Genomic DNA, 19,775 nt, shown 5'->3' with positions numbered 1-19,775 from the left:
CGGCATCAGTTCTCAAACCTTTTGGTGTAGAAACCATTGTTTAGGTTCCACCATCATCACACAATTAAACTAAACTGAGGTCAAGTTGTTATAAGGTGCCTGTTTCGCACAAGCTTGTCAAAGTCCAGCAATACAGTTCTTATAAAGTGTGAATCTCTCGGCTGTAAGATCTAGCTTGAATTGGTTATTGGTTAATTCAAAAACGAGTGGGGACTCTTACTTCATAGAAGTGCTAGCAAACAGTACCAGCAGTTTTCAGGCACTCAGGTAATGACAGTTCTGCATATTGAACTCAAGTTGTTTTGGATAAATGCATTTGACAAATGCATAAATATGAATATGATACTGCAAAAACACAAATAATTCTATACACACAATCAAATCTGTAACATATCGCCACAAGTCAAATTTGCCTAATTTTTAAAAGGCAAACTAGAAATTTTTGGTTAGATTGCTCATCAAGTTGAGTTCACCTTTTGGACTACGTTATTACCTTCATTTACATAAGAGCAAGAGAAGCTAACCTACAGCTAAAAAAAAAAAAATCACCATATTCTCCCATGACCCTATTTGCATCCCAAGTGGGGTTGGTAATAATTGGAACATTAAACAGCATAACATCTCTTTACCACCCACAAACAACATGAATTTCAAAAAGTACGCTTTATAGCCAAAGTTAAATTAATGCACGCACATATCCACACACAGCCGTCCTTCACAAACAAACACACACACACACAAGTGTGATGATTAGTGATTCTATTCCATCATCAGCGCTTTTATGCTTGTCAGCGTCATAAACTGCCTCACCAGCGTTTTCTTGTCTGTAATTCCCCTTCATAAACTCACCTGACTGACAGACATTTTTATGAGACCGTGTCTGAGGATTCTGTATCTCTCTGATTAAAATGAGAAATAACTAAATCAGTTTACCCTTGCCTTGAGAGAATTCTTATACCAAGCGGGTCTTTAAAGAACCGTATAGCACAGGACTCGGACTGATTAAAACGTCTCAGGTTACGACTGTAACCTCTGTTCCCTGAGAACAGGGAACGAGACAATACGTCATGGACGCTATATGGAACGCCTCAGGCGTGACAGGTGTCTGAAATCACTATCAAATCACGTCAATCATATTGACCGGCGACAGCCCGTGAATCATTAGCGTGAATGATTAACGTGCGACCTGCAAGTATATAAGGGCGCCTTGCAAACATGACAAATCACCTTATCGTCTGAAGGGACTGTACGGTAGGCAAGCCCCGAGGCATGGCAGGGAGACGTATTGTCTCGTTCCCTGTTCTCAGGGAACAGAGGTTACAGTCGTAACCTGAGACGTTCCCTTTCGAAGGGAACACAACAATACGTCATCGACGCTATGGGGAACGAAATACCCACTCCGCCATGCTGAGGGGAGTGCATGCCCAAGGGCAGTGACAACTGTCAGGACCAGCAACTTCAAATGAAACGCTAGAACCACTCATCCTCAGGTCACACTGGGCTGTCAGTGACAGCATTCCCTACGGTCATAGCCCAAGCTACAGCCTCACAGGAAAACCCTTCATAAACATGGTTACTTGAAAGGCCTACCTGGGCCAGCTCCGGGCCTGGAACCACAGCTTACAATTAGAAAGTGTCCCTTCTAGGGAATGTGGCTAGGGAACCTGAAGGTACCCCAGCCAATCACTATTCAGGGGAACATACTCACCCCGAAATACCCACCCTGAGGAGGCCTGTTTAAGGCCTTCTACCCATCAGTGAGTCAACTGCGCGAACCACCAAGGCCAACCACGTAAAGTGAGCTGGCCTACAGTGCCCTCTAGGAGGCTGTCCAATCAAGGAGGCCTGCTGAGGCCTACTACCTAATGGTGCAGCCTTCGTTGGCAGAAAAGCTGTTTACACAGCACCTACAGCATCCTGGTGCCTAATCACATTGCCCATGGCAGTGTACTCCGCAAGAAAGCTAGCACCCTTAAAACAAGGGGAGTACAACATATGCCACTCTGCCTCAACGGAGGCCCCAGTTAGTCAGGGGCCTACCATCTATGCATGTGCGTCAGCTCAGGGCAATGCTCTGGCTTCAGGGGAGCGTACTTCGACCACAGAAGAAGTGAAGGCTTACTTCATACTCGACCCGAGCCATAGTGGTGCGAGGTAGAATAAAACAGAACTGGGAGTGAAGTGCTCAGACCTACCCTGTATCACAGGGGGATACTCACACCTCAACCTTAGGTTACCAGGGTGCGGGCCTGCCAGCGGCTCTAGGGGTTACAGAAATGTATCTGAGGCCAATCTAGGGGAGTGGGGCTTGAATGAAAGCCAACCAGCTACAACCCAGCGCTCAAGCAGTAGCTCAGCGAGGTGAGTGAAGCCTATACTGGCGGCCTAAATCCGTAGGCCCGTTCTGCACGGCAGGGTCGGGCAGGGGACTCAGTCTTCTTCATGAAGCGAAAGACGGCCTATCCCTGCTCAAAAAGGACTTATATACCACAGAGGCCTAATTGAGGCCTACCATGTCCTAAAAACCATCCTCTTCACCACGCTGCATTACTCTAGTCACCCCAGAATGCAGAGAAGGGGGCGGGCCTTGGCCTAACGACTCCCATGGGAGGAGGCTGTTATACAGGGATGCCAGAAACCTACATTCACAAAGTGAAGGGTCAGAGGAAGAAATATTAATCTTACCAGAAAATGGCCCTGGTGAGTATAGATCTATCTGAGGGCTCGGAGGAGCCACAGCCTACTAAAGAATGTATTCCATACAAAGGGCTGCAGAATCGCTCAGCCTGATGAAAAACTCAAACAGAGCTCAAGGGGCGAAATACTCCGAGAAGTCAAAACGGTCCCATGGGCCGGACATAAGATCTATCTGAAGCTCTAGCGTCAGTCACCACTCTAAGTAAAACATTCTAAGCGAGAGACCAACTACTCTACCCTGAGGTGGCTTAACAGCCCGAAGGCTAACATAGTTGCTAACATAGAACTTTAGGGCTCTGATAATCCAATAAAGTTCTCTTACCTTATTACCTTGACATGACCCCATAAATCTATACAGGGAACGAGGTCTGTAAAGAGTACATTTTTATTTTTTGAACACAAAAAATACTCTTTGAAAGACCAGCAGCTCACCTGCGGCGTGCAAAGTGAAGACTCGCCAGATAGTTCTTTACGAACCTGGGATCTGCCACTTTACATGTCTGAAAGGGGCGTTTCCACTAACCAAGCCTAGGTGGACCATCAGAACGTAGTTCTCATCATAGGCCCATCCCCATGGCCTGATGTAATGAACACCTGGGGGTCAGAAGAGAGAGGGCAGATTTCGTGACCCTCCGGGGAGGTTTACCCCTTACTGTTTGTGCTGGATAACCTCCCTCAAATCTCTTCTGTTGCGGGAGTCACGCCTCCTCTGCGACCTGCTCCTTGGGGGAGGGGGCGCACAAGAGGCGACACTGGCTCGCTGGCCCTCCCTACGGTCCTCAGACCGTGGGTGGCCAGGCTCTCCCGCCTGCTCGGGTGCGGATGCGGATCTCAGCGGTATACAGGTCTTGAATGCTGCTGAGCGCGCCTTCGCCTCCCTGAACTTCCCCACCACCGCCTCTACCGAGGTGCCAAAGAGTTCAAAAGGCGAAACTGGCGAATTGAGGAGAAAGACTTTCTCTTTCTCCCTGATGCCGGCTAGATTTAGCCACAGATGCCTATCCATGGCCACCCTCGCCGCCATCGTCCATCCGATCGCGGCAGCGGTTTGCTTGGTAGCCCGGAGAGCCGGACCTGTGGTACGGCGCAGCTCAGCCACCGCCTCAGGGGACATACCTGCCCCCTGGTCGAGATCCCCCAGCAGGTCGGCCTGGTATGCCTGCAACACCGCCATGGTGTGCAGTGCAGCACCGGCCTGACCTACTGCCGTGTATGCTCTGCCATTTAAACGAGCCGGTTCATGTTTTCAGCGGGTTGGATGGCAGGGTTGGAGCTTTCAGTGTCGCTGCCCGCCCAGACACGAGATAGTTCGCGAACGTCTCGTCAATGGGCGGCATTGACACGTACCCATGCTCTCCGATCCCCTCAACATCAGCGAAACTGGCCCGCTGATGTTGGTGAATATGGGCAGAGTATGGGTTCTTCCATGCCCTCTCGATCTCCATGTGAAGATCGGGAAGGAATGGAAGGCTCACCTGAGCTGGTGGTGTATGGCCGGGGAGAAACCGATCATCGAGCCTCCTGCGAGCGGTCTCTCCTCTAGCGCACTGCCAAGGCAACTGCAGCCTGCCAGCAGCGTGCTCCATAACATCCAACAGCTCTGCATACACGGGGCAGGATGACTGAAGGGGTTCCTGAAGAGCCGCAACTGCAGGACCAGTCGGTGAGTAATCTTCCCCATCGACCTGCAGTTCGCCCTCATCAGCCGTCGAATCATCTGAGAGGTTTACAGCCCTCTCGAGGCGATCGATGAGCTCCATCTGGGAAGCACATTGATGTAAGTCGCCGCTCGGCCTCGGCACGATGGGGACCTGCACCATGAGGACCAGACGCTGAGCCCCCTTCACTCGAGAAGAGGGCCAGACGAGAGCGGAGCGTTTTAAGAGAAAAACACTCGCAGTTTGCACAGAGGGCTCCCTCGAGAACCTCCCGTGGGTGCTCTTCTCCCAGGCAAAAAACGCACAGTTCGTGTGTATCAGCCGGTGTCAGAAACCTCGGACACGGGTCGGCACACTTACGAAAACAATCTGCGTTTCATACTCTTACCTTTTTGACGTAACTTTGAGTAGCGTTTCATACAAACAGTCCCTGAAGAGTAAGACGATGAGATGATTTGTCATGTTTGCAAGGCGCCCTTATATACTTGCAGGTCGCACGTTAATCATTCACGCTAATGATTCACGGGCTGTCACCGGTCAATATGATTGACGTGATTTGATAGTGATTTCAGACACCCGTCACGCCTGAGGCATTCCACATAGCGTCCATGACGTATTGTTGAGTTCCCTTCGAAAGGGAACAACCTAGAGAATCAGCTGGAAATATATACTGTAGTCCTCCATATATAGATAATAGGCCTAATGCAGGATGTGATAAACTGTAATCAAAGTATTTATAAGAGGAGCCTCAGGCCATGCAACTTTGTTGCACCGTCACATTATTTGTTCGGCTGTTCACGTTAAATTGGTGTCTTGACACTGTCACCTTCATTTTCCTCTTTCAAAATGACTATGACAGCTCTTACATTTTTAAAACAAGACCAAGGAATACAAACCAAATTAGAATCTACCGGCTGCCCTCGCAGGGAATGGATGTTCACAGTGGAGGAATAAAGGATTAGTGAATGCTGGAAAGGCATGACTATGCCAACACACTGTAAAAAAAAAGTTGTTTGGAAAAACAAGACTGACTTACTGGTTTAAAAATAAAGTATGAAAATAGGAAAATGGCTTCTATCACTCATTATGAAAGTTTTGGCACTCAACTAATAAGGTTACATTCAATTCCGATCATTATAATTATTCTGCTGAGTCAAGAATTCAGCACACAAACATATATTTGCTGAGCAGTGGACATGCTGAATCTAATCAGCATGTGCCGAGAAGACAGGAACATGGCAAAACTATTTACATATTCACTCACTCAGCAAAGCCAAATGAACAACAATCAGAGAGTCCTTCATTTAAAATGAATCCTAAGTTCAAATAACTTTATAGAACTGAACTTTAAAAAAATACTAATCATTTAATAACAGTAGCATCTGTATATGTTTCCATTTGTTTTGCAATAGACAACTCCCATTAGCTATTTTTTATGTATAATATGACAGCATAATGCAAGTCTGCTTTGCTTTGCTTATGTAATTTTTTATTTATTTAGACCAAACAGTACAGAATTTTAAAATTACCCATTTATTGGTATTTACATAATTATATTAGAAAATGATCAGTTTATCAGCATTATTGGAAAGTTTTAATATCTGTCCATCCCTAATACATTACAATACTGTTCCACCTTCTTTTTATCCTTTTCAAATATGTAGAAACAAATATGTGTTGCTATTTGAGGCCACATAATAGTACATTTGTGACCATGGATGACAAAACCAGTCATATGGGTCATTTTTATGAAATTGAGATTTATACATCACATGGAAGCTGAATAAATAAGCTTTCCACTGATGTATGGTTTGTTAGGATAGGACAATATTTGGCCGAGATACAACTATTTGAAAATCTGGAATCTGAGGGTGCAAAAAAATCGAAAAATTGAGAAAATCACCTTTAAAATTGTCCATTTATGTTCACGATTGTGCTGCAATCACTCACAAAAATAAATGTTTTATACATTTACAGTAGGAAATTTACAAAATATCTTCATGGAACATGATCTTTACTCAAATCCTAATGATTTTTGGTATAAAAGAAAAATTGATAATTTTGACCCATACAATGTATTGTTGGCTATTCACACAAATATAACCGTGATCCAGGGTCATATTTAAATAGTTAATTTGAAGAACTTTTATAAGGCCACATAGAATTTTTTTATGCAGTATTTATGCAGTATATCAGTATTTTAACAGTGCATAGGCTACACATCCAAACACACACAGATTCCACTGAATTTTAAAGCAATTCGCAAGCTTGACAGGCATATGGAGTACCTTGCAGTAGAAACTGCGACACAAATACTACCATAAAGAAGTTATCTGACAGCATTGAAGGACAGATAATTCAAATTACAGCCTCAATATGTGACTGTGACACCGGTGCTGATGATATCAAATTAGCACTGCCCCAGGTTCTTATCTCATGCTGATTTGAATCAATGACTGCCATAAACTGCTTATAATGTGACATAACATATAATCATTCTATGCGAATATTTTGACATACAGAATGCCTGAATGTGTCAGAGCAGGTGTTTTTTACCGTCGTCCTGGTTATTATGCGGCCACAGATGAACGTGGGAGGTGGGTGATAGGTAGTCACATCATCATGATGTGACTTTACAATACAAATTATATCGTATTACTGACACCTGCCCTGATGAGTCAGAGTGATATTGTCATATGAGCTGTTCTGGAAAATGCCACGTTTTCAGTGCAGAGTGCAGCCCCATTACTGACACAATCTTCCTCGCAGAAAACATCAGCATGGAATCCACACAGAGGGCTGATGAGTAAACAAACCCACAGCTCTGAATACAAACACCTCCACATATGCGTCCGCACACACACATAGGTAATCTTAAGGGGAATGGGAGCGTGTAATCTATGGTAATGACAGCCACCCACCCTGTGTGATGGAGTGTTCCCAGGCCTGACGAACAGAGCTTCTCATCAGTCAGGATGCTCAGGCATTACTAATGGATGTGAGGGGGCAGAGAGTCACACCAGAATGATTATAAGTGCAATACTTTAGAGTGATGTGCGAACAGAAATCTTCCTCCTCATTTGTATAGGGATCAATGATGGATGAGATGAAAACACTCATAAATTCCAGTTTGAAGAAGAAAAAAAAGTGATTAACTTGTAATAAAGTTGATGCACTTTAAAGAACAACATGATGTAACTGGAGCTAAAAATACACTAATTAAGTTGGGGCATCAAGTGTGTGTGTGTGTGTGTGTGTGTGTGTGTGTGTGTGTGTGTGTGTGTGTGTGTGTGTGTGTGTGTGTGTGTGTGTGTGTGTGTGTGTGTGTGTGTGTGTGTGTGTGTGATGCAGGAGATGGGCAGGAATAAAGACCTGAGCGGCCAAATTGTTATGGCAAGGCGACTGGGTCAGAGAGGGTCAACGGCAAGCCTTGTGGGTTGCTCACGGTCAGCAGTGGTGGAAATTTACCAACAGTGGTCCGAGGAAGGACAAACCACAAACCGTCAACAGAGTGTTGGGCGCCCAAGGCTTATCGATGCACGAGGGTAACTAAGGCTATCCTGGTCCTATCTGGTCCAAGCCAACAGAAGGTCTACTGTGGCACAATTCACACAAAGTTTTAATGATGGTTATGAGAGGAATGTGTCACAAAACATTTCACTCTGCTGCGTATGGGTATGCATAGACCAATCAATGATGACTCCTGTCCACCATCGAAAGCGCCTACAATGGGCACGTGAGTGTCGGAACTGGACCTTGGAGCAGTTGATGAAGGTCACCTGGTCCGATGAATTTTCTTTTATATCATGCTAAAATCTTGGTGCCAGATAACACAGAACATCTTCAGGAGTCCATGCCTCGTTGGTGGGTGGGTGTGTGTGTGTGTGTGTGTGTGTGTGTATGTGTGTGTGTGTGTGTGTGTGTGTGTGTGTGTGTGTGTGTGTGTGTGTGTGTGTGTGTGTGTGTGTGTGTGTGTGTGTGTGTGTGTGTGTGTGTGTGTGTGTGTGTGTGTGTGTGTGTGTGTTCTAAAAACCATGGGTTCTATTTTGCTCATGGAAGCAGCATGCATTTATTTAAACTCTCATATTAACACTGCACAAGTGCACAAGCAGAAGCGTAGGTGCAAGTACAGCTGTAGCGCTCAGCCCATTTTTGCCACGCATCATGAACTGAACTCAGCAGAAAATGTCCCAAATGCACTATAAACATTTTTACCAGCACAAAATTTTACAACAGTGTTGTCACAATAGTGGAACTTCTAACCTCAATAAAATACCTTGAAAAAGATATTCAATCACATTTTTGATACCATGAGGAAAAATTGCCACAACATTGAGAGCATCAAATATAAACAGTTAAGTTAATTTTCTTTTGAACATAGTCAAAATATTTTCTTATTAACTGAAACTCTGCTGTCTGAGATTCCATAGGCCTGATAGTTCTTAGTGGGATTTCATACTAATAAAAATAATAATAATAACATCTTCTCTTGCAAGAGTTAAACCCTCCAGCTTGTATTTTTGGAAGAAAACTGCAGGGAAAATTATGTGATTAAAGGGATGCAGCAATATTAACATTTTGGCCCATATAGATATTAAAACATTAAAACTAAATTTTAAATGCTACATGAGAATGTAGGTAGGCTATCACCGCATTATAATGAACAGTATTAAACATTATAGAGTTTTAAGATTTACTAAATATCAACAGATCTAAAAATAAAAAACAGAGGAAAAAATAACATGAACTAATTACATACCTATAGTCACGGTTTGGTTTTTGTTTCTTGTTCCTGGTTCCTGGTTCTTGTCTGTCATGTGACCCCCTGTTCTAGTCATGTGATCTTGCCTTGTGTTCCCCTGTCTGTTGTGTCATTGGTTGATTGTTTAAATGTTCACAGGTGTCCCTTGTCTCGTTGTTAGTCCAGTATGTATTTAAGCCCTGTGTCTTGTTCAGTCTTGGTGAGTTCTTAATGTTGTAGTGTTGTATGTTGGCTGTCCAGAATCTGGTTAACTTGTCTGTATTTGTTAGTTTCTAGATTATTTAAATAAAACCCCCTGCTGCACTTGGATCCTGCTTTTTGCCTCTGCTTCAGCCACATCGTAACACCTATACAATATTGGTACCTCTAAATTAATTAAAATAAATAATAAAAAACTTATCTGATAATCTATAAGATACCAATATCCCTAAAAACACCATTTGTTGTGTTTGATGCACAAAAACAGCACATTCTATTCAGTAAATCTGACTGAATCTACACACAAACCTAAACCTACACTTTGGCATCTAGATATTTCCACGTAGATCAATTATTACCATTTGAGTGTAAATGTGATCATCCTCATCATTTAAATTAGATTATAGGATTATTACAACAATTCACAATAGGCAACTCTTATTTATGATATGATTGCCGTAGCGTGAGTGCTGTTACAGTTACGCTGCTTTACTTATGTAATGAATGAAAACATAGAATGTGTGTGTCAACACATTGAAAAAACATTATTATGTAAATTGTTGCGTTCAATTCAATAGGACAATTCACGCAGAATGGATTTATGCAGAAATTAATTCTGCTTGTGTTTCGTAAATAAGGCCAGATGTGTGAGGGAGAGAATTATTCAAAACTGAAAGTCTAGATGAAGGCTGAGGTTTTTTTGCCAGGTTATTTATCTTAATGAGAAAGTGGTGCATTTGAGAACAGCACAGAGACTTATCAGACGACTGAAATGCTGAGGCACTGATGCATTATACCAAAAATAAAAAAAAACTGTTTCACCAAAAATGCTGTTTTATGCTTTTTCAGGCTGAATACCCACTGCTGCTACCGCAAGTGAATATACTGGTGCATGTTTGTATGTCTAGGAGTGAAAGCCAGGGCTGGGAGTGGATTTTGCTGTTTTTCCAGAAATGGAGTGATTTTGCCGAAGGCAGTGTGTGTACGGGGAAGTTGGACTCCTCTTGCTTGGTCTTAAAAAAATTAAAAACAGAAAGAAAGTGTGGTCTACACACACACACACACTCAAATCATACACATTTGGTTGTAATGACTGTGTTAGGGTTTATCTGTGTGAGCCTGATGAGTGTATTGTGAATAACTGAATAGCTCATCAGAGGGAGAAAATATGCGCAATGACACACACCCACATGAAGAGATCCAATCAACACGGGCACAGACAAAAAAGGGTGATACGTTCTTTAGACTGAAGAGTGCTCAAAGATTCTCCAACTTACTTAAATGCTCGGACTCGCCCACTCACACACACACACACACACACACACACACACACACACACACACACACACACACACACACACACACACACACACACACACACACACAAACAAACACATACCAAAAGAGATGTATACACGCATGTAAGTGTATATCTGATTGAATATTTATGCCTTGCCTAAAGCACTTTTCTCTCTAAATTAAGTTAATCAATTGACTCTCAAAGGTATTCATAAACATTAATAATTAAAAGAATTTAAATCATATCAATTAAACATACATAAAAATAGCAGCTGCATTAAGAGGCAGCCTTACAGAAGTGGACTGGAGTCACGGGGGAAATTTACCAAGAGAGAATCGTGCCCACTGAGAGAGCAGTTTATCTACGTTGTTAAAAATCAGGCGACAACGTTGTTACAAATCAGGCGACAATGCAAATACATCCACAAATCAGTGCTGATCGCCATTTGCATGTGCACCATTTTGTCCGGTTCTGTGCTACTGTAGGTTGTGGAGAATGTACAGCATCCCTCCACAACTGCGTTTCAGGCATCTTATTGTTTAAAATGCCGTAAGTGAGTTCACTACACTGCACGTCTGGATACGTGCCCAGTTATAAAGCTCTTCCTTATTATTTTTTTCATCATTTTATAAATAACTCCTGCCATGATCAATAGAAAATTTAAACAAACATCTTTCATGAACCTTTTTCCGTTTACCATCTGCTTTCCATGGGTTGTAATTGCGCACCGTTAATTGTGCCAGGCAAATAGCCCAGAGTTTGTGAATAAGAAATTTGGATAGAACGGAAGCATGTTTGAGCAAAGCATGACAATCTATGAAATAATATTTTTTTAATAAAAAATAGATACTTTTAAATTGATCTGTCTATTGAATATTTCAACAAAAAGGTTTGCATGTGTTTATATTATTTCATTAACAACATAAATTACAAAATAAACATGAAAATATAATAAAATAAATATAATATAATAAGAATACATATACTGTAAATATAATTTCCCAATTTTTCAGTAAATATGATTATTTGCCATTAAAATTGGCAAACAGTGAAATAGCCATGGCTCAGTGCTATACTGCACCTGTAGATGTGGAAAGGGCTAAATGGGAGCTGTATGGTAAAATATTTTGTATACAGATATTATCAAAGCAGTGAGTCTGGCAGATTGACAAGAGCTGGCTTCTGGCCACATAAGAATTATTTTGCCTCATTATTTTGGTTATTCATGCTGTTCAGATCAAAGAACCCACACACACACAAACAAACAAACAAACACATAAACCTATTCACTTTCACACATAAGCATAAGACGTTTGCACAAACAGGATGTCACCTAAATCCATTCAAGCTGTAAACAAGAGAAAATATATTGCCCCAAAGCCCAAATGCCATTCAGATACAAACTTCGTCTGGACCCTGAACATTTCTGTGGAGTGCAGAAGACAGCAACTCTTCCGACCTTCTTACTTCAAGCATGTACCGTGTCAACAGACACACAAATGCATGCACATGTCAAAACAAAACATACACCCTTTCCTGTTTGCTTCTTGATTCCATTCAGAGGAGGGTTTCCACAGGTGTGCGCATCCTAAACAGACCACTGCTTATTCTCATGGTCAGACGCTGCCACTTTCTGTTTGCCCTTGTCGACTGACCTCAGTCCAAAAACATAGAATGTAAATAAATAATTAAACTGACTTAGAAATGAGGACAGAACTGAATATATAAAACACACAGACAAAAACAGACATGCAAAGAGAGAATATCACACCCTCCAGGATCCTGCTGTCACCGTAACCTTGACCCCATGAGTATGACTATGCCCGAAGTAGTGCATTGTGGTCTAGTGGATGCCTCCACGCCAGCATGGATAACTGTGAGTCAATCTCTTATCACAGCAAACTGCTAATGTATTATACTGCCAGCATAATATGTAATAAAATCAGCAACATGTAATAAAACAGCATCATATTTAAATGACTAATGAGGATACAAATACATTAAATATATGAATATTGGCCCAATTTAGGAACTGTTGCTAGTTGAATTAGCTCACACTTGCTGCAGAGTCAGTTAGCTTTGTCAATCTGGGTCTCGCAAACTACTAAAAACAAAAACACTTGGACAAGGTTTATTTCTATCTATTTTGAATATGATGCACAAATTAATTAAATTTAGAAACTCTGTATTGTATATTTAAGAAGTAGTTTTTAATCTTTTTGATGCCAAGACTTCCAAATATGACAAGTTCCTTGCAAGTGAGCCCCTTTCTAAAATATATAAAGGCAGGTATAATTAAAAAGCTGTGATTAAAACACACATGTTGTGTGAGAAAATATTAAGTGTGATATGAACCCAGGAGCACTGGAAAAAAAACATGCCCGTGGAGACATGTCTTCAAAATGATATATTACAAAGCTGAGAAAAAATGAGATAATGTGCTTGTTAATGTTTACTATGAACTTATTAAATATTACATAATTATTAACAGATATTTATTTAATGGAAATTGATATGCTTACAAATGTCATTAAACGTTCTATTCATATGATCATGCACTTCTTCAAATCTACAAAAGACTTTAACAGATGTTATACAATTATTAAAAGCTTTTTTGTTAATATACATTTGTCATTAAACTTCAATTCTAATATATTAACTAATGCACAAATGTTTACAAATGTACAAATGCAAAAAGTTGTTTGGTAGCTAGTTGTTTGGTAGTTATGAGTGATCCGGACAGTAAATTGAACAATATGGACCCACTTTATATTAGGCGCACAGTCACACATAGCGGAAGCACAACCAAAACAATGTTCTTCCACAAAATGCATGCAGTTTTGTTTTTAACAGTTAGAGGGCCAACAGTTACATAGTGTACCTTTAATTAATATCTTAAATGAACATGTTAATTTTGAAAGCCATAAAAATACAGTTTGTAAAATGAATACTCCATGCTTTTGGTGGTATTAACATTCAAATATATCTTGTATTTTAAATAATTGCTAGTAATTGCCTATACAAATTTCAACAAATCAATATCCCTAAACACGACATATTAAAAACATAAAACAATACTTTCTTTACTTTTACTTACAGTTTATAGATCATATGCTTCTACTATGTTTTGTACAGTTCACTTCATGTTCTCATTACTTTGATAATGATAAATATAACCAAACTGCAAAGGTAATAATAAAAATAATAAAACAATTGTCAGACGCCCATGTAGGGACGTCACTACAAACGTTTACTATCACAGACCATAATTACAGATGTTACTGGAAGTTACAGCAGCCAGTTGTGAGTCTAGTGTGTTTAGGAGGGGGAGGGGGGATAAAGAATTAAAGAGGGTAAGTTGATAAGAGGCCAAAGAAATTAATTATCTGTGTTTACCTTTGTGTTGTTGTTGTTTTTTTTAATAGAATTCTTTCTTCATCATGCTGTTCAGACAGGATTGTGATTAAGGGCATGTCTCACACACACACACACACACACACACACACACACACACACACACACACACACACACACACACACACACACACACACACACATACACACATACACACATACACACAAAAATTAGATAGAAATGGAATCAGGGTGCTAAGTGTTGAGCGGCAAACAGGACTGTATAAAACCTTGCAATCGTGCATTCAATCTCTGCAGGAGATCATAAATCCAAGTTATGATGAATGAAGGAGCTTAATAACACAGTGTGAAGTGGGTAATGAGCAGCACTTCTAATCATATAGTTTATAATCAACAAACATGCAGCACAAGTTAAAGCTACTGCCGAAACTTGTGCCACTGCAGTTCATTTGAGGGCAACCCTGTTCACTTATGCAATTAACACAAACAGGAGATTTCCTAAGAGTCTGCTTGAGTGTGTTTTGATTAGGTTAATAGAGACTCTCATTTAGTTGCATGACATCAGGTCACATTTTGGTTTATATATATGGGCAGGGCCGGGCTGAGACAATCCAGCTTTCTGGGCAAAATATGAATATGCCCCTTGCGTTCAAATGTTTAAGAGAAAAAATTTAAATTGATCACATATTGACCACTACTGTTGACTTAAAACAGGTGTAATGAATTAGTTGACTCACAATTTAAAAGAGGACCTTTCTTGCCTTGGTTGCTGTGAAGATTACTCCTGTAATCATATTTGCGACAGATTTGGTGCTCAAATGAAATTTCGGCCAATCCATTCAAACTATCTGTTTACATGCACACCTTTCAACCGGACTGAATTAATTTCGATTGATGAATCCGAACGTAGTGTTTACATGAATAATAAATAAAATGATTGTGTTGATGTGTGTGTTTATATGTCACAAGCTTCAAATCGGAATAGATTTTTTTTTACATGCTCACACTGCATGAATATACAGAATATTCCGCTGTTTGCACATAATAACTATTTTGTAATAACATAATAACTTTCTCCTACATTGGTTCTTTATTTGTTTTAAACAGCAGACTTAATATCTGTCTCTGGTCATAATATGAACCATTGTGCCGTGCTACCATATATTTTATCATCACGCAGCATAAATGCCCCTCCCCGCACCCAAAACCAGTCGTCTGTGGATGAGAGTCCGAAACAAGGACTGGTGGGACGTTGTCCTGCTCCACTTCACAGACGCTGAGTGAAAGGAGAATTTTATTATATTTCATTATATGATGTTTTATTCAACAGGAAGAAACAGCTCATTCTGCGCGCCATACGTCATTATGCTATTTCCACATCATTGCACATGCGCAAAACTTTCAGTTTCGGTTTTTAATCCGATCAAGTGTTTACATGTCCTTTCGATCGGATTAGAAAAGGAATAAACCACCCCAACCGATTAACGTGTTTAGATGAAGGCTTTTCAGTTTGATTGAGCCGTCAATCCGATTACTAATGGATTGTTTGTTTGCATGTAAAAGTATTGTTGATCGCAGATAGTTCTTCACAAATTTGAGACACTCGTGCTCGTCATGGTGCAAGGCCCTCTACTGTCTGGCGCCCTGGGCAATTGCCCAGTTTGCCCAGTGCTTCCGCCGGCCCTGTATATGGTGGTGTAACGGTCCATGTATTTGTCCCAAACCAAACTGTACGATCCACACTCCGATCTAGAATGGGGCGTGCCCGACAATGCAACACTGTTTGCTACCAGCAAAAAGCGCAGAAGAAGAAGAGGTGATCAATCGATATGTTTACATCTCTCAACAGTGTTTCAACTGCGGAAAGACATCAATAAAACAGCTTGACAATAATATCTCACTTAGCATTACATTTACCTCAGGAATTTAGTGTCGACAGCAGGTTAGTTCGCAAGAGAAATGAACTCTATACTAGAGAGCATTTCATATATATTGATTATATTTACTTAACCTGTGAGTAATGTCTTGATTATATAATGTTTGCTTAAATAAATTTGTCATGAAAAGTTATGACAACCATAATTATTATATTTCAAGAAGTTAATGCAAAACTTGCCTTTTGTGCAATTAACAGAACATGTATTTTTTATGTGTGTTATTATTATTATTATTATTATTATGAGTGTTATTATTAGGCTATATCTAAAAATAAATAGTAACTGAATTTAATCATTTGAGCTCTTTTGTTAATTGTAACCTTTAATATTATACTAATATGTAATTAAGGTCTCCCTATGTAGTTTACAGCATTAGCTAAGATAGATTTTTTCTATCCTTAAAGGACAAGTTCGGAATTTACACTTAAAGCCCTGTTTTAAGATCGTTTCTGATGAAATAGAACGGTTAAGATTGAAATTTGGACAAATGCTGCTGTCCCGAGAATTTTTGGTTTCTGTGTTAGCACCCCCCCTCCTCCACAATGGTTTCATAAGGGCACTGGAAGAATCATTCATAAAACGCATTAAACTTTAGTTTACAAAGACTTTCTTCCGTTGAGAGCTTGAATAGACACTCCAGCCCAGTTGGTGGCGATAATGCACCTTTGCCAATGTTTGGATAGCGTAGTCTACGATACCGCGACTGGAAGACTACAGAAAGAATACTAACAACCCCATTTCCGTTCCCGGTGGCAGAGTAATACACTGTAAAAAAAAAAAAAGGTTGAGAAAACTTAAAAGTTTAAGGCAACCACCTGCAGAACATTTTTGAGTTTTCTCAACTTAGGGTCATTAGTTGTTCAAACTTTTTCATGTTAAATAGTAGAATAAACTTTGAAAAAATGTTTACAGTGTAACGTACCTCACAGAACATCCAATACAAAACCTGTTGGAAAGCAGCTTTTGCAGCGATTTTTGTGTGAGCATATCAGTGAACACCCCAGACCACTCGGTGAGTTTCACGTCTTTGTAAACTAAAGTTTAATGCGTTTTATGAATGATTCTTCCAGTGCCCATATGAAACCATTGTGGAGGTAGGGGGTACTAACACCGAAACCGAAAAGTCTCGGGACAGCAGCATGTGTCCAAATTTCAATCTTAACCGTTCGATTTCATCAGATACGATCTTAAAACAGGGCTTTAAGTGTAAAATACCGAACTTGTCCTTTAAGAATTTTTTTTATTAACAGAATTTATATAAACACATATCAATATTTGTTTAAAAAAAACAGTTTAATAAAAAAAGAAAGAAAAAAAAGAAGCAAATTTGTGTTTAGTTTACTCCCCCCTGCTGTACCAAACCAGTACCGAACTGTGACTTCAATACCGAGGTACGTTCAGACCATCATGTTTGTGTACATTACACCCCTGATATATATATATATATATATATATATATATATATATATATATATATAAATTTTTTTTTTTTTTTTTTTACACATTAGTTAAAGGGGTAGTTCACCCAAAAATTAAAATTCTGTCAGTAATAACTAACCCTCATGTTCATCCATCCCCGTAAGACCTTCGTTCATCTTCATAACTTTTTGGGGCCTTCAAGTTTCAATCCCTTAGAAGCCTATGGAGGAGTGATCCAGCTCTCAGATTTAATCAAAAATATCTTAATTTGTGTTCCGAAGATGAACGAAGGTCTTACGGGGATGGAACAACATGGGGGTGAGTTATTACTGACAGAATATTCATTTTTGGGTGAACTATCCCTTTAGTTAAAACATTTGGGGATGGCAATATTTTATATGTTTTGCATTTTTGTAGTGTCACTATGAAAATATTAAACTGGTTACCAGCCAACTGGCAAGTAATTCCGTTTTACTTGTAAAGGCCGATTTTAGAATTAGAATAAATTTTTTAGCCAGACTTCCGCCAACGAATTTCCAAGCACAGTTAGTCAGGATGCTTAATGGATAACAGAGCAGAGATACGGTGATTGATTAAGTAATTAAACTGATGATTAGTGAGACTGTATGATTTTGTGGTGCTTGCTGTGACAATGCAATTACTGTTCCCTACATGTACTAATAATCACTGAAATATCTACTGAGGAGAAAGGGTTTCCTCAGAAACGTGTGCGTAAGAGAGATCTTAAAAACAGCTGCTGTGAAGTGTCCGTGGAGACAAAATGGTTTTGCTGGACCAGGGAATGTTTGGGATTGGCCCAGTAAATTGAAGTGTAGTTTATTTTGGGGTCTGCAAGAAGGAAGAGAAAAAGGAAATGCATGAATATTTCTGCTATTAAGCAGCACTAGCTCTCATTCTACTGTTTTATAAGTGATGAAAAACACAGAGAATGAGCCTCCCTCCACTCTCAAAATGTCAGAGGAATATTTTGTTTCCGCTGTATTAAATTTAGCCCGTTACAGCCTTATCAGCTGAATAAAATGAGCTTGCTTGTTGTACCATCACTGTATTCTGCAGCTTCTCACTTTTTTTTTCTTCATCGCCCACTAAAATACACACACAGAAAGAGAGAGAGAGAGAGACTCTCTCTGGAGAAATCTTCTAGTTCATCGAGTACATCAGCAGCTGTATTGACAGTGACATAGCATAACTCGTATGAAAACCTCTCTATTTAAGTTTGTTTATTGCAGGTTACTGTGTGCCTAAATGTCAGTACACCCTGCCTGAAAAATGTACATGCTTTAATTAGTAATCTCAACGGATGGCTTCTCCTGCTCAGCTTTGTACTCAAAATTAGAGCTCCACACAACAACTTCATGCATACAGTCACAACAACAACATGCAAACATATCTGTGATTCACAATACAATAATTTATCTTGACACGCAAATCAAGAATAAAAACGCATAGAATTGGAAGAAATAGAGTAAGTTGAGATGTAAGCATACTAGGTGATACACAATATATTGGTACCATACATTACCACTCTTAGAAAAAGTTTCAGTGTGGTTCAATATAGAACCCTAGTAGAGTTCTTGACTCAATTTTAAAGGATCTCTTTATGCCAAAAAAAGGTGCCATACAATGAGAAATGTTGTAATTGATTACATAATTATGGAGCCCCTGAGGGGACCTTTGCAAAAAAATAAAAAATAAAGACTATTGCGTGCGTACGAGAAACGTATCGCGTGCTCATGAGAAACTATTGCGTGCGCACGAGAAAACTATTGCGTGCGCACGAGAAATCGCGTGCGCCGCACGCATTACAATTTCCGGTTTGCCTTATAGACCTTATGCACCACGGAAAGCAAAGAGTATAGAAGAACGTACGGCAATATACGTTCTTTGGAGAAAGGAGGGCAGCCATCTTTAGAATATTGTCTTTGAACTTCCGTTTTTGCGGTTGTTTTGTATATTTCTATGGCATTGCTGTCCAGGAGTAATTAGCTTTTGAAGTGGATTTACTTAATTTAAAGTTAACGAAAGTTATCACGAGGATTGTAATCTTTAAAGCAGATGTCTTAACAAATGTCAGTAGACCGGGAAGATTTTAAAACGAGCCGTTCATTCATAAATACGCAAGATCGCTATGAAAATACAGACTGAAAGACAAAAGACAACGAGCGCAGAGAGGAAAAGGGGCAGGGCTACGTAAGGTCTATAGCATCATTAATGCAAATGTGGAACTAGGAATGATATGTACAGAGCTTATTTTTCATCAATAATCGCAGATCGCAACATGGAAGAAGAATTAATTGAATTTATTATTTATTACTATTTTATGATTTGTTTTTCAAATTAATTTAGAATTTTTTTAATGATTGAGTGGTTTTAAATTATGTTTTAAGGTTTTAAAGTTAGTTTTTAAT

General features: G+C 39.9%; 1 protein-coding gene across 2 annotated transcripts in view; it reads right to left on the bottom strand.

Moving 5' to 3' along the window:
- Positions 1-19,775, bottom strand: part of znf804b (zinc finger protein 804B) — a 131,478-nt gene that overhangs the window by 96,110 nt on the left and 15,593 nt on the right. Inside the window, exon 1 of one of the 2 annotated variants that reach the window (XM_077213962.1) lies at positions 9,115-9,172. The exons of the other annotated variant lie outside the window; for it this stretch is intronic. The gene's annotated coding sequence lies outside the window, so the exon portion shown is untranslated. Of the gene's footprint in view, positions 1-9,114; positions 9,173-19,775 lie in introns of those variants that run through there. 2 annotated transcript variants of the gene reach the window in all.

Source organism: Siphateles boraxobius, unplaced genomic scaffold, assembly GCF_051911475.1.
Source record: "Siphateles boraxobius isolate OS27281-9 unplaced genomic scaffold, OSU_SipBor_1 12, whole genome shotgun sequence".
Classification (NCBI taxonomy): Eukaryota; Metazoa; Chordata; class Actinopteri; order Cypriniformes; family Leuciscidae; genus Siphateles; species Siphateles boraxobius.
Note: the sequence above shows the minus strand (reverse complement) of the source record. Positions and strands in the feature narration are given on the sequence as shown.